At 38.6% G+C, this 23,779-nt stretch overlaps 5 non-coding genes across 5 annotated transcripts; 2 read left to right on the top strand and 3 right to left on the bottom strand.

Moving 5' to 3' along the window:
* Positions 1–2,655: 2,655 nt before the first annotated feature.
* TRNAI-AAU (transfer RNA isoleucine (anticodon AAU)) lies at positions 2,656–2,729 on the top strand. Its single transcript has one exon. It is a non-coding gene; the product is annotated as a tRNA-Ile (tRNA).
* A 1,826-nt stretch (positions 2,730–4,555) lies between these two features.
* TRNAR-ACG (transfer RNA arginine (anticodon ACG)) lies at positions 4,556–4,628 on the bottom strand. Its single transcript has one exon. It is a non-coding gene; the product is annotated as a tRNA-Arg (tRNA).
* A 3,749-nt stretch (positions 4,629–8,377) lies between these two features.
* Positions 8,378–8,450, bottom strand: TRNAV-AAC (transfer RNA valine (anticodon AAC)). The gene has a single exon. It is a non-coding gene; the product is annotated as a tRNA-Val (tRNA).
* A 4,747-nt stretch (positions 8,451–13,197) lies between these two features.
* On the bottom strand, positions 13,198–13,271 carry TRNAT-AGU (transfer RNA threonine (anticodon AGU)). Its single transcript has one exon. It is a non-coding gene; the product is annotated as a tRNA-Thr (tRNA).
* Positions 13,272–15,589: 2,318 nt separating this feature from the next.
* TRNAI-AAU (transfer RNA isoleucine (anticodon AAU)) lies at positions 15,590–15,663 on the top strand. Its single transcript has one exon. It is a non-coding gene; the product is annotated as a tRNA-Ile (tRNA).
* The last annotated feature ends 8,116 nt before the right edge of the window (positions 15,664–23,779 follow it).

The following is a 23,779-nucleotide window of genomic DNA, read 5'->3' as shown; positions in this document are numbered from 1 at the left end:
ATATAGATCCACTACCAAATGTCAGTTAAGTGCACATTTCCATGTGTATGGTAAAGGGGTACATATACTTACCCTTATCATAGGAAGGGCTATTGTATATTTTTCCACAAAACACAGTTCCATGCCCATACACTTTAGTTTTTCTGTAACTTCCAGTAATTTCTCGAGGGAAAGAAATAAAACTTGCTCACTGCTATAGTGCACACTTAGATGTTGTAAATAAATCTATAAGAATCAGGGAATAAGCACTTTCAATTCTCTACTTCCTCTCTTTCTGCCTTCACTTAACAATTGTTCTGATAAAATCCTTAGTTTATTGTCAGCATTTTGAATCTTGTAAGAAGTTTTGCTTATTTTATGCACCATTTCAGTTGTTTTCAGTCAGTGGCAGGGACAGTCCCTGTACCTGGCTAGTCATTTTACAGTGCAGAGAAGCAGCAAGAGATGGCATCTTAAACATAAATCAAATTTGGTAGCATTAAGATTATTTGTGATTACACACACATGCACCCCAAATGCATACATATTGTACTGTAACATAAAACAAACTGAGCAGAGTTTCACACGCCTGTAGTCTCAGCTGATCTGGAACCAAAGGCTGGAGGATCACTTGAGCACAGGAGCTAGAGGCCAGCCTGGCCTACTTGGTGAGCTCACCACTGTCTCTTAAAAGAAAAAAAGAAAAGTCATTGTTAGTTAATAATGATTTGATATTTTTCCCCCGAGGCAGTGTTAAATAATTAATTAAAGTAATCTAACATGGAATTTAACCATTTTGAAATTATCTTATGAAACACTTGTAGCAAATGTTTTCTTGTGTACTGCCGACAATGTAGGTGTAGATATTGAAGACATGCTTCATTATGCCTAGGATATTTGGGGGAAGATAAGAAATTGACAACTTCTTTTGTCTTCAAGGGGGATATGAGAGTAGTTGGGATCTGAGATCTATAGATATTTCCTTATTTAATATATAATATTCCTATATTATATATTATATTTAATATATAATATTCCTATATTTCCTCATTGTGTGCTTTTAAGGAAGGACAAAACAGTTTTTATTGAGCCCTTCTATTAGTCTGGGATTCCTGTTAATAACATACAATATTTCATTTAAGGCAGGGTAAAGGGGATTTGGGACTTTCACTCTACCAGAAAACATGATTCAAAGTGGGAGTGGGTTGAGGAGAATAGATCTAAACCTTAGGTTTTACCAAAAGGAAATGTGCTGATTTTTCTAGTCTGGTGCAAAATTCCCCACAACAGTGTTTGGTTTTGATTACAAAAGGAAGAGACCGTGCTTGGGCTTGTGCTGAAGAATGCTGCTTGCCTGTAAAACTCAGGACAGAGTCCAGGAAAGTCAGGGAGATTAGTCAACCTTTTGTCCCAAGGAGGTAAAAGAGTAATCCTTTCAATGTTGAAATCACATAAACTACGCTCATTCTTTCGTGAGGGCTAAAGCTAAGTATGTGGATTTTGTGGGTAATAAACACGTGTCGCAATGCACAAGAGGATCCTCAAAAGCCAGAATGTAGTTGTTTGCTACACGTGAAGAGGGTGTGTGCCTGCAGAAGCCACAGCATGTGGCTTTCCTTTCATGTGTTTTTTGGGCAATTTGAAGTCTTAGCTTTTGAAACCTAGGATAAAGGCTCTTTCAGGCTAGAAGAATAAAACATAGAAGCACCTGGTGGTAATCGAGTCTGCAACCGTTGACTACTTTCAGAGTACCGCCAAAATTCCAACATTTCCTCACGCCAGCATCAATTTTAGAATCAACAAAATTATTAATTGTTGATGAACTGTTAAATTAATATATTCGTTAAAAGTTTATTAAATGTCAGCATGCAAATTCGAAAAACGCAAAGGAAGTAATATAACGTCAGATGGAAACTAAGAGAGATTTCCTGGGGCTTGCAGGAAATTCCTTTTAACTTGCCTCCATGCGGTAAAACCAATAGCCTGACCAAGGATCAAGAGCACATCTCACTGACTTCCTCTGTTCGGTGCTTGCATCTTTCGGTTCGCAAGATGGAATTTGAGAGACTCAGCATGTGCTGTTGAAAGAGAACATTAATACGTATCCGGGAGGCACTAAAATCTTGCCCTTTGGCAAACCTCTCTGACTGTTCTACCACCCTCAAAAAACATACCATATTTACTGTTCATTGCTGCTGGGCTGCCCCAATTCCAACCCTGGATGTTGTCCCTTCAGCCATCAAGGCTTCGTTTTCAACTCCAGAGATGCTGAGAAGACGTGGCTCTTTTCCTCAACCCCATTCGCCTTCCTTTCCTCGCCTTTGTCTTGAACAAACTTAAAAATTATAGGTCATGGAGCTACAGATCACTAAAGAGAAGTTTGCAATTTGCGATTTATTACACTGGCATACCTCTAAAAAGGGGAGGCTGCCTTAATCCTGTCACAGTGCTTACTCCGCAAATAAACTAGATTTAGCCTCTGTCAAAAGTTCTCCGAGAATTTTCTTTGCTTAATCCAGAGTGAAAGTAGTTCAGATTCCTTCATTAAAATCTGTCAAAATGGCTTTAAAAGGTCTCTTTTGAGGGCGAGTGGAAAAAATAATTGTTTTTTAGACACACACAAAATTGTTGATGAACTTACTTCTTAGTTTCTTTAAGAGAACTTCACAAACGTGAGGCCGGTTAGCTCAGTTGGTTAGAGCGTGGTGCTAATAACGCCAAGGTCGCGGGTTCGATCCCCGTACGGGCCACAAATGGTGTATTTTGCCGTTCTGTGCCTAAATGTATATTTCCAATTCAAAAAAACGGCGGACGTTTCCAACTCGAATCACCCACACCCAAATTCACTTTCTCCGTCTCCTCGTCAAGAGAAACGTTTGTTTACTTTCGTTTCGCTTTATTTTTCAAAATGAAAAGCAGTACGCATGCAATGGTACATTTCAAAACTGTTAAGAAATGAGTATAATTGTGATGGCTGTGTTACTTAGTTTAATGTAAGCATTTCACATTGTATATCAAAGCAGTACCCTGAACCTCATAAATGCATCAATGTACAAAGTTATGATTTAATAAAAAATAATTAAAAAAAGAAAAGTAATACGCAAAATACTAGAATTTATTGAAGAAAATAGTGTGGGAGTGAGTTTGGTGTGCTTTGGGGGAGGGAGAATTCAGAGGAAGTACTAACTTTTTAGTGAAACCTTAGGAAACATTACTTTGGCACTTTAAAAGAGTTTCAACAGAGACATGAAGCAGCCTGAGCGTGGCAAGTGACTTTGTTGGTGAGAACGAGGTACTTACTATTAGCAGCAAGGTACAGGGTTTTGGTCCCCGTAATGTCTGAGCTTTTTTCTTATCACGTGTACTTTCCAAGGCAAATAAATGGTTGCTCCATGTGAAAATCTCTCCCCTGATGTAAAGAAAGAGAGGGAAAGCGAATGAAGTGCTGTAAACTGAGCCAGTTCTGCTTTCGATCTGTTTTCCGCCCGGCAGACCAGGACAACCAGGTCAGCAGTTTCATTTGTTTAAACCACAGCGCCCCTAACAGAGCAAACTGGTGACTTCAACAACTTTTCTGCTACGCAGGGATACAAGTTACACTTTCGGAAGTCAATACACATACTAGGACTCCCTTTTGGTTTACTTTAATGAATTTTTCCCCGCTGGACAATGATTGCCTCCCAGCTCTCTCTGCACTACACTTTGTCACTGAGAAAGGAACTCGGTCTGTTCAAAGAGCTAAGGCCCCAAAGCTGCCAATTCCCATGTCTCCCTTACGCTTTCAAATTACCGGATGTTTACTCGCCCCCACCTGTACCCCACAAGGGATCCCTGTTGTTTCTCCTGTCTCCTGAGGGCGGATTTCTCAGCTTTTGCCTCTATTCCGAAGATCGCGGATAGGGGTAAGGATCTTGGAGGTGGGTTGAGAGTAGAGGAAGGAGGAAATTTTGAAGCTGAGTTGAGTCCTCCTGCTTCGGAGTTGGGCTCTGCCGGAGACCCAAATGAGGCAAAGAGCCGCTTGTATCCTGCGTTTCCACAGCCGTGACTTTCTCAGCCCAACATCTCAGGAGATTTTCCTTTTCGTTTTCACAGTAGCTATGCCCAGGGGAAAGAGCTGTGCCAGAGAGACGTTATGAGTGACAATTGCGCAAAACAGGAAATTATTCTCAAATCAGTTTATCCAACTATGCAGGAGTAGAATCCGTAAACTTCTTTTTTCTATTGCGCCTCTGAAGAAGGGAATGAGAACATATTGATGAACAAGACACTAGTAGGAAAAAACCTCTGTTTTTCTTTAAAGCTTCTTTGATTTTGCAGCCTTCCTTCTAATGGACCTTTGCAGCCAGCTCCTCAAGCAGAGGAAGAGATGGAAAGGAGAAAAAAGAAAATTTGCTGTTGTTGTTGTTTGAAAAAAAGAAAATTTTATAAGACGGCGCGGCACCTTTTTACACTTTTGAATTCTTTCTAAAATTCAAATGACTGCACTGGAAGGTGAAGAATCAGTTCTAGGAAAGTACGTACGGAGGCTTATTTTCAGTATGACTTCGAAAACGCTACTCATAAAAAATGAGCACAGCGAGCCAGCCAGGAGTCGAACCTAGAATCTTCTGATCCGTAGTCAGACGCGTTATCCATTGCGCCACTGGCCCACACCTACATGCACCATCTAGATATTAACACTGTTGAAATCAGACATGACTACGAAAGGAGTAAAACAAAAAACTTCACTGATTCTAGGAAAGCATGATTTATTTCATGGTTTCTTTGCATAATATACATTCACACAATGTATCTTTATTGAAAAGAAAGACCAATTTTTACCTTTGAGATATTATTTATGTGATAAAATTAATATTTTCTTCAAAGTAATATTTGTGTGTATCTTTTTTTGTGCCCAGTTTTAAGTTTTTCATTACTTTTTTCATGTCAATCATTTTCCCTCACCCGAATTTCATATACTTCCTTTTGGCACTGAAGACATATGTGGATCAGCAATGAGCAATCCATATTTATTTCACATTTAGATATTGCAAAAAGATAAAGTGTTTTGACATTTATTTGGGGGGCAATTAATCATAGTCTTTCTCTCTTCTTGTCCAAAAAGAAAAAAAAAGGGTAATTACTCACCTTGAGAAAATTTATTGTAAAATGGTACTGTATACAATAATTCAGTGAAGAGGATAAGGGCATTCAACCGAAAAAATGTAATGATGACTTAAGAATTCAAAAGACGTATACATTTTTAAGAATCAAATCCAACAGAGACTATGAACCTATCTATTAACAAATATAAACTGGCTTCAAATTTGCTTAGCTGTTTTAAGTAGGCAAAATAGCTGAAAATGCAGGGGTATTTACAAGAGAGGGACTTTTCCATTAAGAAGACAAAGTTTCCTATGTATTTGAAAAGGCAGTCTGAAGCCAAAATGTATCTTCTTTGTGTTTTGATTTCCTTGTTTGCATAAAGCACTTTGAAAAGCAACTAACACATTCCTGAGTATGATGAGTTATTATTATTATTCAATTATGTTTTGGTTCCCACCAGTCTGTGATGTCAGGACAAACACTAAAGATTGCCGTCTGAAAATGCTTTAAGAAAACTGTTAGCCACACCATACTACAATCTGGAAGGGAACTGGTATTCCCAATATTTTTAGTTTCTTACAGTTGTGACTAGACACTCTCACAGATTTAACAACAATATTTTGGGGCACCCTCGGTGTTCCATGTGGACAGTACCAGGGATTGGATCGACCCATGCATCAACTATTGTGGGCTTCACGGAAAATGAACTGACTACTTCTGAAATACTCAGGTGAAATTGCTACCTACTGAATTTCTCTGTGTACTGGTGTAGCAAATCACCAAAGCCACAAACTGGTATCTAGATGGAAAAGTGGGACACTGTGAGTAGGACTTGAACCTGTGCAGGGAATCCCCATTGGATTTTGACTCCAACACCTTAACCACTCAGCCATCCCAGCCAGAGAAGAAAACCTTTTAGGCTTTACACTAAAGGGCCTTTTAAACAGTTAACACCCAGGTTCATGCACTTCCCATAATGTGTTTTGTCTTCCTTCTGTCTTCCAGGCATTGTACTAGACAATGCTGATGGAAAAAAAAAAAAGCAGGCATGGTTCCTTCTATAATAAAACTCAGAATGTAGCAGAAAATAAATCCATTGTTTCCATCTGGAGATGTTAAAGTATTAACATATTAACATAGTACCAAGGGCAACAACTTCATAGAGCGTCCCTCTTTGCTAAACTTCCTCAGCAGCAGGCTAATGCCAACTTGCCAACTGCTTTATGCCCCTTCTTCCCTAATAGACAAATGAAGATGTGAATGACAAGTGGTCTTCAGTAAAATGAATATTGCAGCACCTTCCTTCACCTCCAAAAGTCATTTCTTCAATTTCCTCTTTAATTCTGAGCCATATGGTAGAGATTCTTCCCTTCTGTTTATAGAATGCCTTGCAGGATCTTTCTGCCTGTCTTACTATGGTTCCCAGAGCAGGTTATTGCCTGCATTTTAGTCATTTTGTATACTTGTCTTTCTCCCTTTCAACCAGGATCCCCTGGAAAGCATGATAGTATTTCAATCTTCACTTACTCTCTAGCTTCCTATGTATTGTGCTTGTTTAGTGCTTAGTAGCTGCTTTTGTTGTGCGCACAATTATCTCTTGCTTAAACAAATCTCTGTGGACTCAACTGTTTTTTAAAAATTTTAAAATTTATTCAAATTAATATGAGGGTACAATTTTTAGGGCACAATTGTTCTCACTTCCAGGGTAAAGTTCCATTTGTAGACGAGCCCCTCACCCAGATAGTGTGTTGTACATCCTCACAATGTGCACATTAGGTGAGATCCTGCCTCATGTCCTCCCTCCTTCTGCCATACGTCCTCCCTCCTCTCCCATCGCGCTTCCCTCTCCTCTGTGGATTCAATTATCCGTTTCTGTTCCCCATTCCATTTCATATCTTTCCCTCCCTCCTAACTCAGCATATATTACAGTTACACTCCTGCCTCTCTTACTTGTACTCCTTTAGCAAAGCCACAACCGGGCAGCTGAACATGACTGGAGAAAAACACATCATTAGTTGACAGGTTTCACTTTAAATTCGTAACAGTGAATCTCAAATAGGTCCTCAAGAATGCCAGGCAATTGTACCATAAAGCATGAGATTAGTCCCCCCGACTCTTACTATTCTTAGTCACTATTTCATACTTTCTCTTATCCCAGAGTTACTTCTTCTGCAGTCCTGAAGTTCAACTGATAGCTTTGCCTCTCTAGATGTTGAGTTTAACACTAAGAAGCAAAACAAGGAAATAATTTCCCTAAATGTGGCTTAGGAAAATGGAAGCACCTTCTCTTCTAGTGGAGAAAGAAAAGCTGTCTTCCTAGCAAAATATGTGATGAAACACAAAAATAAATCGCTATACTTTTAAACTTTCTTCTTTTCCTTTCTTATTTCCTAGAAACCTCCGCAAGCATCGCCAACACTAAGCTGATTCCAGAGATGGTCAGGTTCCCTCCTTACACTCTGAATGGTCTCCGCCGGTGGGAGCCCACTTGAAGAGAGCTGAAGGTGGGTTGCTGTGTCCTGGGAAGTCGCGATAATACGTGGAGCAGGCTCCGGCAGCCAGGGCGCCGCAGTCCGCCCGGTGCCGCCAGCACGCTGCCCGCGTTTCCCATCGCGGGAGCAACCGACTGGAGTTGAAGAGCGTGTGAGAGCAAGCCCCGCTGAGAAGCAAGTACTGGCGGATCTTCCTGGGAATGGAGGGAGCAAGAACGGGAAAGGCGGTCACCAAAATCAAGATAAGGACCCCCTGGATGTCCCATACAGATAACCAGGAATGTTTTCTTATGTATCCCTTCATCCTTCTCCACTCACAACTTTTCCTCCCTGTCCTCGCCTGAGGATTTCTAAAAATTTTGTGTGGTACTAATAGTAATAATAGTACTACCGCTAATAATTGCCAGAGACGTCTGTTATCCTTTGACACTCGGTGGCGGTCGCCGCTGAATTTCGTTCTTAGAAATTCCGAAGAAAGTCGCTTTGCAGAAAACCCGCACTTAGCGCTCTTGGGATTCCAAGGAAGCCAGTCTCATCCGCGTGGCGCGAGCTGTGTCCTGGGCCGCAGGTGCTCCGGCCTTGGGATTGACACCTCCTGAAGCTGAGAAGGCAGAAAGGGGTTGGCCACTTGGGAGTGGGAAGTTGGTGTGCTAGCAGTGTCAGGACAGACTTTAGTTTTAAACACTCGGAACTCACTAGCAACTCACTAGCAACTCGGAACTCGTGTATGCTTTTAAATCCAAGACAGCAAACGAACGCACAGCTTTGTGCGAAATTGGAAACAGAAACTCAGAAGCAACAACAAAAAGCAACTACAGAGATGTTTCCGCCCGGTTTTGAACCGGGGACCTTTCGCGTGTTAGGCGAACGTGATAACCACTACACTACGGAAACCTTATGAAATGTCCTCCTTTTTCTCTGGGAATAGAAGTAAATACTTCTTGAGGCCTTAAGTTTAAAAATTCTTCAGTTTGTCTTTTTGTTGTGGAAAATTTTCTGGCTGTACTACTGCTGTTCCCCTCACATTTTCCATTTATTAAAATCAACATTATCGCATGCCGATTAGGATATTTATCAGCAGAATAGCATTCACCAAATATATCCTATGATATTCAGCGTTCAGAGCGGCCTTTTGAAAAAGCAAAAAAAAAAACAAAAAACGACACTGGAATACCCCAGTGCCCATCAAGGAAGACTTTAGAGAAAATGACACCACGTCTAAGACTTGGTAGATGAAAAGAAGTATGACAGTTGTAGAGAGGTTAGAAAGGGAGATTTTGTCAGTAGGAACTGGATGAAGTGGTCATGGACTTCGGGAGAAAATCCACGGAAAGAAATCGGATTAAATGGAAATGCACGGGTTGGATCAGGGAAGAAGGGATGTGTCTTCTAAAGACTGAAAGGTATATTTTCGTCTGAGCCTGATGAGAGAGATCAGAGAGGTTACAGACTAACTTTTAATTCCTGGTATATAGATGTCACCCAGTGAAGAGTTTTGGTTTTTTATTTTCTTTTTAATTTACATATATTAACTTATGTATATTAATATAGATAAATCTTAATCGTACTGATCAGTGTACGAAATATCTGTGACATCAACTCAGGTTCAATTACCTCAGCAAATCCCAACCCAGTTATGTTGAAATGGTTGAAACAAAAAAAAAAAAGAAGAAGAAAGAAAGAAAAAACCCTTAAAAGAGAATGGAAAGAAAAATATTACACTGTAGGCTAAACAAAACTTAAATTGAATAATAAGTATTCTTTCAAAGGAAGGCCGGAAAGGAAAAACCAAAGAATAGATAAAACAAATAGAAAATAGATAAAATGATGATGGAATTAAATCCAATCATAAAGAACTGCATTCAGTGTGAATGGGTAAACAATTAAAAGGCAGATGTTGCCAGATTAGACAGTTAAATAAAATAAAGAAGAACAAAACTTAATTGAATCTCGCTTACAACAAACACACTTTAAAAATAAGAACACAGACTGGTTAAAATTAAAGCAGTGGGGAAAGGCGATATCTTCAAAACACTGAGCGTTAGAAAGTTGCTGTGAATGTCAATATCAGAGTAAATGTCAAAGTCAAAAGTAAGACCAAAAGTAAGAGGAATGTTAGTTACATAATAATAAACTGTTAAAGTCGTTAGGAAGACATTAATTCTTATATGAAGCAGATTGAAAAAGCTAAAACAAAAAAATACAAAAATCACAATCATGACCGGTGATTTCAAAGACACCTCTGACTGATGAGAAACTGACAGAAAAGAGGAGAAAAGAACTAGGAATATAGAAAACTTGAACCATGATTATTATCCAATTAACTATACCTATAATATACCCCAATACTGCAGAATGTGCATTATTTTCAAGTGCATAGAAAATTCACTAAAATTAAGCCATAAAGCAAATTTTATTAAATTTTAAATCATTAAAATAATTTTAAAAGTATGGTTTCTGAGAACAACAACTCATTTAAAGTAGAAGTCAATAACAAAAAGATAACTATAAAATTCTCAACAAGCTTTACATTTCAAAGAATTTTTTTTTTTTTTTTAAGTTTTGGCCAAGGGTGGGTTTGAACCCACCACCTCTGACATATAGGGCTGGCGCTCTACTCCTTGAGCCACAAGGGCTGCCCTGAAGCTTTATACTTCTAAACAAGCCACAGGTTAAAGAAAGAGTACAACGGAAACTATAGAATATTTTTTATTAAAAGAATGAAATAACAAGCGGCCCCTGTGGCTCAAAGGAGTAGGGCGCCAGCCCCATAAACCAGAGGTGGTGGGTTCAAACCCAGTCTCAGCCAAAAACTACAAAAAAAAAAAAAAAATAGAATGAAATAACAACATGAAACTACAGCAGTTCTTGGATGTATATTTATAGTTTTAAATGTATATATTAGTAAGAGAAGAAGAGTTTAAGACTGGAAAGTTTTAAGAAACCTAGCTGTATTTTCAAACAGGGTTCCTTCCTGTGTTGAGAATGAATTTAGATCACCAATCTCAAAGACAGGGAAAGCAAAAGGAAGTTGCTATAGATTGTGGTGAAGAAGAGATATTGAGGGTCCAAATAGGGACCCACAGAAAAACAAAGGGGAAAGATGCCTCACATAGGTCTTTCTTTCTTTCTATTTTCTTTTTGTTGTTGTTTATTTGTCTATATTTTTCCTCATGATACTTTGTCTTAGAGACACTTCACATATATTGAAAATAAAATCAGCAGGACTTTGTGATGATTTGATGATGGGGTAAAAGTATGAGAGTAGTCAAGTTTAATCAAGGGATTCTAACAGGATTGTCTATGAGTACCTGTATGAAATCCAGGTGGAGATGGAAATACAAATTTGAAGCTTGGGAGGAACCCCATTTGGATGTGGATATTTTAGGATGATCCCTTCCAGTCAGGCAGTCAAGATCCCTACAGTGAACCAGTGAACGAAGAAATTCAAAGAAATGTAGGAACAATTGACTCCAGAGACCCCACAATCAAGTCAAGATGTACACGTCAGTCCTGGAAAGCACTAAGGTGCTTGAGATTTTTCTATGTGTGATCATGCTTTAGGTGTGAGACTCAGAGAACTTAAAACTTAACAATCTATGGATGTTTAAGTTTGGTGTGTTGCTTATGTGGAATTGTAAGCCAACACTCAGCATGAAATAGTCCCCCAAAAGAGAAGAAATAGTATAGCAGGAAATAAGAGCAGTTAATTCCAGAAGACCTCAGATGAATCTGCAGAGTAACAACGTTTGAAGAAAAATTTCTGTGTGTAGTTGTTACCAAATTTGCGTTATACACCTAAAGGGGCCTGCTTGGACACTAGGTGAAAACACTTATCAAGACAATTTCTTTTTCCCTAACATTTTCCATCATTACCATGCTTCACCATTCATTTTTTAAGAAACATCCACGTCAACTCATTGAAGTTTATTCCATGCCAATGTTGGGAATTAAACCTAGGCATGAAGAAGGAAGAACAAAATAGCAGGTAGGAGGTAGCCTAAGACAACACCAGGCCTACCTTAAGAGTGCAAAACAGGAGCTGTCCATTTGAGGATCCCTGACCAAGTGGCATTTGACCCTTGAGGAAGGAGGTTCTGTTTGAATAAAGAACAGATACCTTAGGTCAGGAAAGAAATAATATTTGAAATAGAGGGAGAAATATTTGCTTTTTAGCAAAGACAGAACTGTGAATGTCCAGGTCTTGTTCAAAAATTATTTGTTTTATAGAGTAGCAATATTCATCATTTAATACTGTTAAGAACTCAACTCTTATAGGGGAGCATATATCTACATTAAATTCAATTCCACTTTTAGGGGGGTTAAAACATTAGTGTTCTGACATATTTGTATTTCCTACCTGCTTGACATAGGAGTAATAATCAATCTGTTGGGCCATTATGGTAAGGAATAAGAAAATTTTTGAAATGCCATCCATTGCTTGCAAAATTCTGTGCATATTACTAAGGATGGGGGAGTGGGCATTGTGTAGACAGACTTATAATGTGAAGATATTGCTTAGAACACCAGAAGAAGCAGAGCAGATAAAACAGAAACACCATACTCTTTATGGTTTGATTTTTTTTTTCCCAGAATTTTACAAATCTGCCTAGGAAAGAGTCTAAGACTTCAGGTCTCATCTCAAAATGCATTTTTCATTTGTCTCCAGTCTGTTTGTTATATATCGTAACAATTTTGTTACTAATGCTTCTTCTATTAAGGTGACAATACAATCTCCTCTTTTCAAAAAGTTTGGTCATGTCCTGATCCAGGGTCATTCAAAGATAGAGAACAACTATTATAGAACTCAATTTAAAGTTTAAATTAAACTTTTTAGCCATTTCTTTTTATAGTAATAATAATAACAATAATTGTTATTTACCTTCCTTTAGGAAAGGACTAAGCAAAAATGCAAAGAGAATCTGCAGGTTTTTAAAGAGGTATGGAAACTTAGCTGAGAAGATTCAAAGATAGAGGATTTAAATTCTCAACCACTGACATATCAATGTCTTCAATGCACTATCCATTGTTCCTCAAAGCCAATTGATACTCACTTCTTTAATAGCTTTAAAATTAGAAAAGCCATTAGCTATTTAATGGTCCTTTGTGAAAAGGTTATTGAATGCCAACTCCATTCCCAGTGCTTTGAGCATTCTGAGTTTTAAAATACAATAAATCTCTCCTAGTTAACAGGAGCATCCAAAGAATATATGAAAGGGACTATTTCTTTTTTTTCCCCTTATCCCTCTTCCTCCCCTCCCCTTCTTCCCTACCCCCTCTTTCCCCTTCCCTTCTCCTCCTCCTTCCCCTCTCCCCCTCCCTTGACTATTTCTAAAGGTGTTGATTCTCTGTCACTTGAACTTGAATGGTAGGACAAATGAGCAAGCCTCACTATTTTAGACTTACAGCTACTCTTATTATATTAGGACAATTACTCAAAGTCTTAAATGTTTACTGGCATATATTAGGAATGCTTTCCATGAAATTGTCCCCTTTCTACTTCTCTCCAAAGTATCCCAATTTTCAAGCAGTTTAAAGCCAGATGATTATTATTGAAGATTCACTGGGTATAAATTCAAGTTGGTTTCATTTTAACCAGTGCCCATACTTTGTACAATGTAAAGTTACAAAATATGAACACAGGCCCTGCTGGGATTTGAACCCAGGATCTCCTGTTTACTAGACAGGTGCTTTAGCCAGCTAAGCCACAGAGCCAACCCATGAGGGCCTTCTAGTTATATATTATTTGAATATAATTTCACTTCTGTACATTACAACAATCCTAGCATTTTGTTTTATCAGGTAATTTGAAAACAAACAAACAAAAATAGGTATCTGAGTTTCAGTCAAAACCAAATAATTTTCTTTTAGAAGGGTAAATATAGGGGCTGGACTGAAATGACTATCTCCCTTGGAAAATTGTCCCAATGTGACTACTACTAGACTCGCTGTGAGCTCTAGTGGCCACACAAGGTCCTTTGTTGAACCCCAAAGGAAAAATAAATTAACTTTTTATTAACCATCATTCTTTCTTTTTTCTCTATTAGCATGAAGAAGCAGGGGTTACAAGCCAAAGATTGGCACATATCTAATACATGGTTACTGTAAGAAAAGAACTGTGAGGATATGTGGTACACCTATTAGATCCCTTCTCTTGGGTGATGGCACTCATTTCTCAGCTAAGAGAAAGATAACTATACCAATGACTTACTAGTGGGACTCCTCTGGGAACTACCTTTAGAGAAAGGGACACCTCCTTGCTCCAAATCAAACCCTACCCCTAAAGCAACTCAAATTCAATGACTGAATGGAGGAATAATACATAGGCCTACCTTCCCACCTACCCACAATAATTAAGGACATTTCTGAAGGGCCATTCTAGATTCAAAAACACCTTTGAGATGGGCTGGGACCTCTGTTCCAACTGTATTGAGTCCAGCTTCTGCCTTTTCTCAGTGTTTCTCTCCTCACTCTCTCACAAGTGTTGATTTTGAAAGCATTCCCAGTAAAACTTCTCCATGCAAATCTCAATCTCAGTGTCTACTTCCCAGGGAACTATGACAAAAAACAAGTGACTGAAGCCTGCTTTGGTCTCTTGAGATCAAAGTAAATCTAAATATGGCCTAGCCTTTCAGAGATTATTTACCATGGCAAGTGCCCTAACAAAACAATAATGATAACAACAATATTCAGTGCTGAAAACTTCCAGCATTCTCACCACACAAGAAGAAAAAAAAGATATCAACTAGTTGATTTAAAAGATGTACACAATTAGTGGAAGGTACTAAATGCCAGGGGAAATAATTTATGGTTTATGATATCAAAGAATTACAGTTTATATTAAAATTAGTTTACGATAGTCAAAGAATTGAAACAGAAATTTAGAAAATTAATGATAAATTTGGCTAGTCAAAGGATATGATTCTCATTTCTAGGAAAAAAAGTGAGTATCAAGTATTAGACATGTTATAAACTCGTAGTGCATATCTAAAAGAAGACCATATAATTTATAGATATATATGCACGCATAATATCTAAATGGAGGGAGAGAACACGAGGAGGTTATCTACATGCACATGGGTCAATTAACTTTTGAAAATATTACTTTTCCTAGTTAATAGAAACAGTCGTGGTAGGAAGAGAGGAAAAGTAGAATCTTGCTAAGAAAGCAGAGAGTAAATCAGGAATTATGTGCTCAACTGACCCTTCCAGGGTTAACTCCTGCCAGCAGGTGGATCGGGCCCTCCTGGAGCAACGCAGAGAATTTCACGCCTCCTTCGTCTGAGTTGTCAGATCCCGGCCTCGGTTCGTCCTACCCTTTCAGGTCCCGGGATTTCTCTCCTATGCCAATAACTAACCTCATTCCAGACACGCCCTAGAGTCTCATTTCTTATTACTGATTTGGGGGTTCCGGTTCTGCCCAGAGACCGGTAGATGAGGTGCTCTAGAGAGGCAAATCCCACGGTCCTTTCGGACTCGCAGACTTCAGTGCTCTCTCGGACGCCACCAACTGTTTGGTGACCAGCACTGCAGCGTCAAGAGTGTGACACTTCGCGCAGCGAGGCGCAGTCCAAGGTCACGCCGCTGAGAATTCAGGGTGCTGGTAATAGCGGAACCAGCCTGGAACCAAGCTGGGAGAGGGTGTCGTTCCGAGTCCTGAAGCTTCTGGGAAGACTCAACCTGCCTGAAATGATCTTCAGGAACGAAGACGAATCTGCACCCTTCGCGCGGGAGGGGAGTCCTTTGAACCTTGCAAAAGCTCTGTGGTCAGTTCCCTGAACAGCTCGCCTGACACCACAGGCTTGGAGCAGCTTCGGTTTTGGCTCGGACCTTTCCTGGGTCTCCGCTTGGGGACTTTGACTTAAGTCTTTTCAGATCAAAAGCGGCAGTTTGAGATACCCAGTCCTGGGCGGGGGAAAGATGGGAAGGAGAGTAAAAGAAACTTTTTCTAAAGATAAATCTCAGTTAAAAAAAAAAAAACAACTTTTTTGAGAGTAGTCTACAATTTGAAAACAAAAAGACGAAGGCCCTGTGGCCGGTTAGCTCAGTTGGTTAGAGCGTGGTGCTAATAACGCCAAGGTCGCGGGTTCGATCCCCGTACGGGCCAGCTTTTTACAGATGTGTTTCGTTCCCATACTCACTTTTAGCCTAGTTGTATTCCTCTAGGCTTAAGAAACTCCGTGCTGGAAAAAAAGGACTTTGAATTTTCAAGTCTATCAAACTCCCACTCACCACCTCCGCGAGGGGGGCAAGCTCAGCTGATCTTGAGGGGGTCCTTTCTTGCCTGCAAGTCTCCAGGCAATCTTGCACCCAACCCAGAAAACAAACCAGGCATTGGAGACCTAACAATGCAGAAGCACAACCCAAGACTTGTTTTGTTGTTCCACTGTGAGAAATTGTTTATAATTGTTTAGTAAAATACTAAAATACTAAATTGTTTGATTACTTCGTCTGAAAACAAATTGTAAAACCACCTACTTTTATATCACTCACTCTAGGACATTCTGCTTTCTCCGGTTCAAAGCAAGAGAAAACAAGACACAGTGAGAAAGAAAAATTTTCCAAAACTTTGATAGGAATGACAAAAATCTTTGTTTTATATTCTCTGAACACATCCCAAAATAAAAGTAATACATAATCTACAAAATATTTTTCTAACTGAAATTTTTTTTTTTTTTTTTTTTTTTTTTGTAGAGACAGAGTCTCACTTTATGGCCCTCGGTAGAGTGCCATGGCCTCACACAGCTCACAGCAACCTCCAACTCCTGGGCCTAAGCGATTCTCTTGCCTGAGCCTCCCAAGTAGCTGGGACTACAGGCGCCCGCCACAACGCCCGGCTATTTTTTGGTTGCAGTTTGGCCGGGGCCGGGTTTGAACCTGCCACCCTCGGTATATGGGGCCGGCGCCTTACTGACTGAGCCACAGGCGCCGCCCGACTAACTAAAATTTTTTTGAATAAATAATATATTCACACGACTAAACAAATCGGAACTTCAAAAAGTTATATTAAAAATGTTTCCTTTCCATCTTTAACATCAGCCCAGTTCTCACCACCACCTCCAGTAGGTACAATTCCCTTAATTTCCCATGTATCCATACTGGTTTTCTTTATGCATACACCTGTTGTTACTAGCCAGGTCCAGGTCTGTTTGCCCTCGTGTAATAAATCGTAAATAAATGGGTTTTGCAAAAGAGAAAAGATTTAATCATAAGGCTACCAAGCAAGGAGGCAAGAACAGCTTTCAAATCTGCCTCCCTGAAGATAAGGCATAGGGATATTTTATGGATTACAGAATTGGGTTGGGATGGTCTAAGGCGTAAGGAAAGATTATTGGTGCGGGGATGGGGGGAATGACGGAACATGTACAGAAAGTGGCACATTAGTTTGATTTGAAGGGGGAGTTTTTTGGACCTCCAACATCAAAATGCATCTCTGCTGCACTTGAGGCATCTCAGCTGCCGAGTCAGTGATCTCACCTGGTTTCAACCGGACAGGAATTGGCTCAGTTCCTGAAAAAAAAAACAACTGAAAGGGCCATTACCATGGTGACTTGTGAATGTTATCTTTAAGGTAGTCAGTAAAAGTGAAGTTTCTGTGAATAATCTTCAGCTTTGTGGAATAGTGGGGTGGGGGAGTGGTGTGACAGCAAACGACCAAGAGCAAGCAAGGCAGGCAAACCTAATAAAATTAACTCCTCAGTTTCAGTGTAAATACTGTATTTTTATTGATTCTTTTTTTTCTTTTTCACGCACAAGAAAGCATAGTGATTTACTTATTGTTTTGCATTTACACTTTACTCTTAATATACTTTGGATGTTTAAAATTGCACTTTTAACTTTGTACAGTCATAATCAGACCTCCTGTTTCAATGAATTGATACTGCTAGCCAGGAGTTGAATCTAGAAACTTCTTATTCATTGTACAAAGTGCAGACTTTTCTAATTCAGCAAAAAAGGGTGGTGAAGCTGACATCCATATTTTTATAGTATGAACAAAGCACTTTCTTTCTTAGGCTTGATATTCAGGGAGGTTTAAAAACATGTCCTCCGCAGCTGCTCAGTAATCAAGGAAATTACGTATAATTTCACCAAATATTTATTGATCTCTCACTCTTCCATGTGGCAATTGATTGTCCCTCGTGAAAATATATGTAGGAAATATTAAGTGAGTAAAGTACAAAAAAAATGCACAAATATTTGCTCTTTAAAAATACAGCTTCTGCAACTAATTCTCAAATGGTTCAGAAAAAAAATAATTGCGTATGAAAGCAGAAGGAGAAATCAAACAAATGTAGAAAATCTGTAAATATTTAGTGAAATTGGAGAAAGAGAATGTAAGCGTTCTTTGTATTATTTTGCACTTCCTCTTTAAGTTTGACTTTGTATTTTTTTAAAGAGAACTTTAAACCCAATGAGCATGTATCCACATGTATTTTGAAGACCATTCTACAAATGTACTGAATAGTAATTGTATTGAAATTTTGTGGGCAAGGTGGCCCACACCTGTAATCCTACTACTCTGGGAGGCTGAGGTAGGTGGATTTCTTCAGCTCAGGAGTTTAAGAACAGCCTAAGCAAGAGTAATACCCCATCCCTACTAAAAATAGAAAAACTAGCTATGCATAGTCCCAGCTACTTGGGAGGCTGAGGCAAACCCAGGAGTTTGAGGTTGTTGTGAGCTATGATGCCAAGGTGCTCTACCCACCATGATACTCTGTCTCAAAAACAAAAAAAAAAAGTGAGATTGTGGACACGTTTATTTTCTTCTTTTGTGTACAGGCAAATTGTCTACATTTTCTACAATGAATACTTATATTTAATACTTGTATAATGTAAAAAGAAAAAAATTTCAGAAAAAAATTAAAAAAACAAAAAATCAATCAATTTCTTCTTGTCCGTGGCTAGCATAGTGGCTCACGTCTAATACTGCCACTCTGGAATGCTGAGACAGGTGGGTTGCTTGAGCTCAGAAGTTGGAGACCAGCCTGACCAAGGGCCAGATCCTATCTCTAAATAGAAAAACTAGCCAGGTGTGATGGTGGGCATCTTGTAGTCCCAGCTACAAGGGAGTCTGAGGCAAGAGGATTGCTCAAGCCTTGGAGATTGAGGTTGTTGTGAGTTATGACACTTTGGCACTCTACCCATGGTGACAGAGAGAGACTCTGTTAATAATAATAATAATTAATAATTATTTTCTATAGTTCCCCCAAAAGGAAATATTCTTTCCTTATTGGAGAACTACAGAAAAGGAAGTAATAAAATTCCTAGAAAGCATCTCCCTGTTTTGGTAGTGCCAGGAACATGCTTGATACTCAGTGTTCCTTTTTTTTTTTTTTTTATTGTTGGGGTAAGCCAGGTTACACTGATTGCAATTGTTAGGTAAAGTCCCTCGATACTCAGTGTTCCTTATCTGGGATTATATTGTACCCAAATACAATATTAGTAATGAGGAGATTACTTTTAATTGAAAATTGGAGTAATTAATATCACAGGGCATAAATCAGAATGTTATGAATTTGTTTATTTGAATAGTAGGATTCCTAATAATATAGTCATCCAGTGACAAAATGAAGAACATAATTTTAAAATAATGACTTAGTTAAAAGAGCATCAGTCCCCAGTCTTTGTAGCACCAGGGACTGGTTTCATAAAAGACAACTTTTCCTTGAAAAAGTTGAGTGGGGGCGGTATGTTTTGGGGATGATTCAAGGGCATTACATTTATTATGTACTTTATTTCTATTATTATTACATCGTAGTTTGTATATAATGAAATAATTATACAACTCTCCATAATGCAAAATCATTGGGAGCCCTGAGCTTGTTTTCCTGCAACTAGATGGTCCCATCCTGTATTTGCATCGACTTCCCATCTGGCATTACTGCCTCAGCTCCACCTCAGATTATCAGGAACACACAACCTAGATCCCTTGCATGCATAGTTTATAGTAGGATTCCAGCTCCTATGAGAATTTAATGCTGCAGCTGATTTGACAGGAGGCAGAGCTCAGGCCTTGATGCCAAGCAATGGAGAGCATCTGTAAATACAGATGAAGCATCGCTTGCTGTGCCATCAAGGTCCTAAAGACTATGAACTGGTACCCACCTGGGGATTGGAAACCACAACTCTAGAACTGTCAGAATGCTGACTCTAAACTCTGTCCTCAGTTTTTAATATTTAAAATGATGATTATTAATATTTTGAGACAGAGTCTCACTTCATCACACTCAGTAGAGTGCTGTGGCATCACAGCTCACAGCAAGCTCAAACTCTTGGGCTTAAGTGATTCTCTTGCCTCAGCATCCTAAGTAGTTGGGACTTCAGGTGCCCGCCACAACACCCAGCTATTTTTTTGTTGCAGTTGTCATTGTTGATTTTAGCTGGCCCAGGCTGTGTTCAAACCCACCAGCCTCAGTGTATGTGGCCAGTGCCCTATCAACTGAGCTACGGGTGCTGCCCTAAAATGAGCATTATTATAATACCATGTCATAAGGTAGTTTTTATGTTTAAATATGTTAATTCATTTAAAGCATAGAAAAAGTGCCTGGTACAGATGTGCTAGAAAAGACAATAGGTACAAGTGTTATCTTTAGATATAAAATATTGAAAAAACAAGAACTGGATTACAGTATAGCAATGCTGGATCAACCTAAAAGAGTAGGTCTATTTTATTCTCACAATATCCTATTCATCTCCAAGTTCCATTAATTTTTTTCTACTTATCCTATGTTAGGATCAGCTGATTGTTTCACCTGGGATTTGACTTTCTCATTTGTCTATGCAAGGTTTTGTCCATTACTATTTCCTGAGTTCATTTTATGGGTTTTTCATGTTTAATTTTTTCCAGTCTAGTCTCATTATCAACACTATTGAATAATCCATCTTTTCACTTATTTGAAATGCCAACTTTATTGCATACTGAATTCTGACCATTTTAAAGCTGAGAGAACCCATGCACTGTTATCTAAATAGAAAAGAGCATGGACCTTGGAGTGCAAAGATCATCTATTCTAATTCTAGCATTCACATTGACTTTCTGTGAGTCTCAACTTCTTCACTAGTAAAATGGAAATATTAGCTCCTATATCATAGGCAGTGGTGAGAATTAAAATCAATATTGTTTATTAAAATATTCAGCAAAATGTCTGACAAATCACTAATTCTTGATTAGTGCTAGTGCTACTCCACTTTCCCTTCAGTAGAAACACTCCCTGCTTTTAAGAGCCACTCTTAACAGAAACCCAGAAATCAGATATTGTCCTGAAAGTTAAATTATTTTTATATTTTGAGGGAAAGTTCTAACTTTCCAATTTGTTTTTCCATGTTTTCACTGGTAGGAGGAAAGAGTCCATCTCTGAACCCTGCAGTGTGTCTTTCCAATCAGAATACCATGATTTGAAAAAAACTATACTGAAAGTCAAGGTTATCCTTGGCCAAAGTGAAGCTTTCTCTTCTTTTTCCCCTTGATGCAGATGGAGCTGGGGGAAAGAAGAGTGAAAAGAGTTCTATATTTTTTGGTAAAAAAATTTATTTTAGAAAGTGCTGCTTAAGTGATTAAGATTAAGTGGTGCTTTTTTTTCTGAGCACTGGTCAGTTCCAGGTTGGTCAGACTGCAGTACTAGTGGTGTTGAGTTTCTGCCAGTTAGGGCTAGATCCTGCGCTCCCTACAATAATGACCTTTTCATGTCTAGATACAGACTTGAAATCATCAAAACCAAAAAGGGAAATTTCAATAAGTTCCTCCCCTCATCTGTTTTCTGGTTCTATTCAATTCCTCTAATCACAGAGGGACCTGGTAATCAATGATTTTCAATTCACACGGCAATTTTATTGTTGTTCTATGTCTTAAAACATTGTAACACACGTAGAAACATTCATAAAGTATTAACTTTTTTTTTTTTTTTTTTTTTTTTTTTTGCAGTTTTTGGCTGGAGCCAGGTTTGAACCTGCCACCTCCAGGATATGGTGCTGGCACCCTACTCCTTTGAGCCACGGGCACCGCCCAGTTTTTCCTTTTTTTTTTTTTTTTTTTAATAGAGATGGGGTCTCGCTTTTTGCTCAGGCTGGTTTCCAGCTTGTGAGCTCAAGCCTCTGCCTCCCAGAATGCTAGGATTACAGGCATAAGACACCGCGCCTGGCCTATAACATATTAATATTAAACTGGAAATATTTTCAAAGAATGTTCTATGAAACAGGAGTAGAAGGTAAGGGGAGTCAGCATTTTATAGCCTACCAGGTCCCGTGTACCCAACAGGAAGACATTGGTACACTGAGAATACTTTGAAACAAAACAAAGATGAATACAAGCATATCTCCCCTTCTCAGAAGTTTATTGTATTTTAGTGGAATTCATATTATAGATGCAAAATTATAGATTTTATGTACTGATACCTAATTTAATAATAGCTACTATTTATTCATTCAACACACTTATTTCCAGCAGGCTGTGAGCCAGTCTCTGAGTCTGACACCAGTGATATAATACTGAATGTAATTTTTTCAGGAGTCCAGAGATATAATTCACAAATTGTTAAAGAGGATCTATCGTGCAAAAAAGGTAAAGAACTCTTCCCCTAGAGCAGTGTTTTTCAACCTTTTTTTATCTCATGGCACACTTGAACCTACAGTTTAACTTCCGTGGCACACTTAATTATGTTGATAAAAAATAAGAGAAAAAAAAGAATATACTTACTCTACTTGGAACTTTTGAAAATAATTTAATTAATAATCTTTAAAATTTTCACAGCACCTAAGATCCTTTCATGGCACACTGCAGCACACTGGTTGAAAATCACTGCCCTGGAGCAGGGTCTGTTCACTAAACATGCCCTGTTTCACTACACTTAGTGTCCTCAGAATAACCACTGGAGGGAAATCTGGCAGTGTAGTATGCACAGTTGGTTCTGGCCTCCAGGAAATTCTGTGAACTTACACAAAATACACTAGCAAGAGTGGATTCTGTTTTCTGCAACTGAGAACACTCGATAGTTAATAGCATTGTTTCCTGCAGGTGTGATAAAGGTAAAGGTAAATAGCAGGGGCAGGCGGGGTGGGGGGGAAAGAAAGGCAAAAAAATTTAAAGTAAAAAAAGTACATCAAAGCTATGATCCATAGCAAAGTAAAAATTAAAGCCATGTAGGCAATTGATAGAGCATAAGAGAAGATCTTAATAAAAACATTGCATATCACCTGCGGTGCATCTTACAAGGCTACATGTGAAACTTAGTAAATGTAGAATATAATTGTCTTAACACAATAACTAAGAAAATGCCAGGAAGGCTATGTTAACCAGTTTGATGAAAATGTGTCAAACTGTTTATAAAACCAATGTATGGTGCCCCATGATCACATTAATGTACACAGCTATGATTTAATATTAATAAAAAAACATTGCATATGACTCTCAGCTTTTTGAATGGCTTACTTACTGCACAATGAGACTTAACCATGACAGATCAGTCGATAAACTTTCCTTTTACATAGACCTTGACCTTGTTACTCTTCTTTTTGATTGACAAATACCATGTTTCTTTCCTTTCCTGTTTTATCCCTGTCAAAAGGATCTTTTCTCTTTACCTGTTCCACCGGTTACCTCCCATGTTTCTCTTTTTATAACTCTATCACTGTCTGCATTTCTTCATTTTTTTTCTTGCTCTGCCACTCCATCTTAGTGGCATTATGTAAACTGTCACGACTAACATCTTAGAGAGAACTTCACATTCCTAGTTCTTCCCTATTGCTTACTCTTGCATTCATATACATTTTTTACTCCACACATCACACTGTTTATTTTCTCTTGCTCATTTCCCCCCATATAGATACTAGTTTTTTCTCAAATCTTAACACTCATCCCTTCTTCTGGGTTCTTACTTGACTCATAATCCTACCCACATAGTATGTCAAAGGGCTTCTAGTGCATGGTGTGTGGGGGGAGATGGAGAAGGTTGTTATCTCACTAGAGTGGACAGTGATTATTTAGATGATATGGGAAAACAAGGAATAAAAATGTAGAATTCGCTACAAAGCAAAACATTCCTATGAAAATTAAACTACCTGGTTGACACACCTCACAGAAGAAATGGCAATGTTTCTCCAATGTATGTTTGCAGATAGGCTGTGAGCTTTGATTCCATTTAGCAAGGCGTTGGGGACATCCTTAAGGAGATGATAAACTTACTTCAGTGTCCTTAGTGAACACTAAGTGAAGACAAGCTTTACAAATA

This window comes from Nycticebus coucang, chromosome 9, assembly GCF_027406575.1.
Source record: "Nycticebus coucang isolate mNycCou1 chromosome 9, mNycCou1.pri, whole genome shotgun sequence".
NCBI lineage: Eukaryota > Metazoa > Chordata > Mammalia > Primates > Lorisidae > Nycticebus > Nycticebus coucang.
This window is presented reverse-complemented; position numbering and strand designations above follow the sequence as displayed.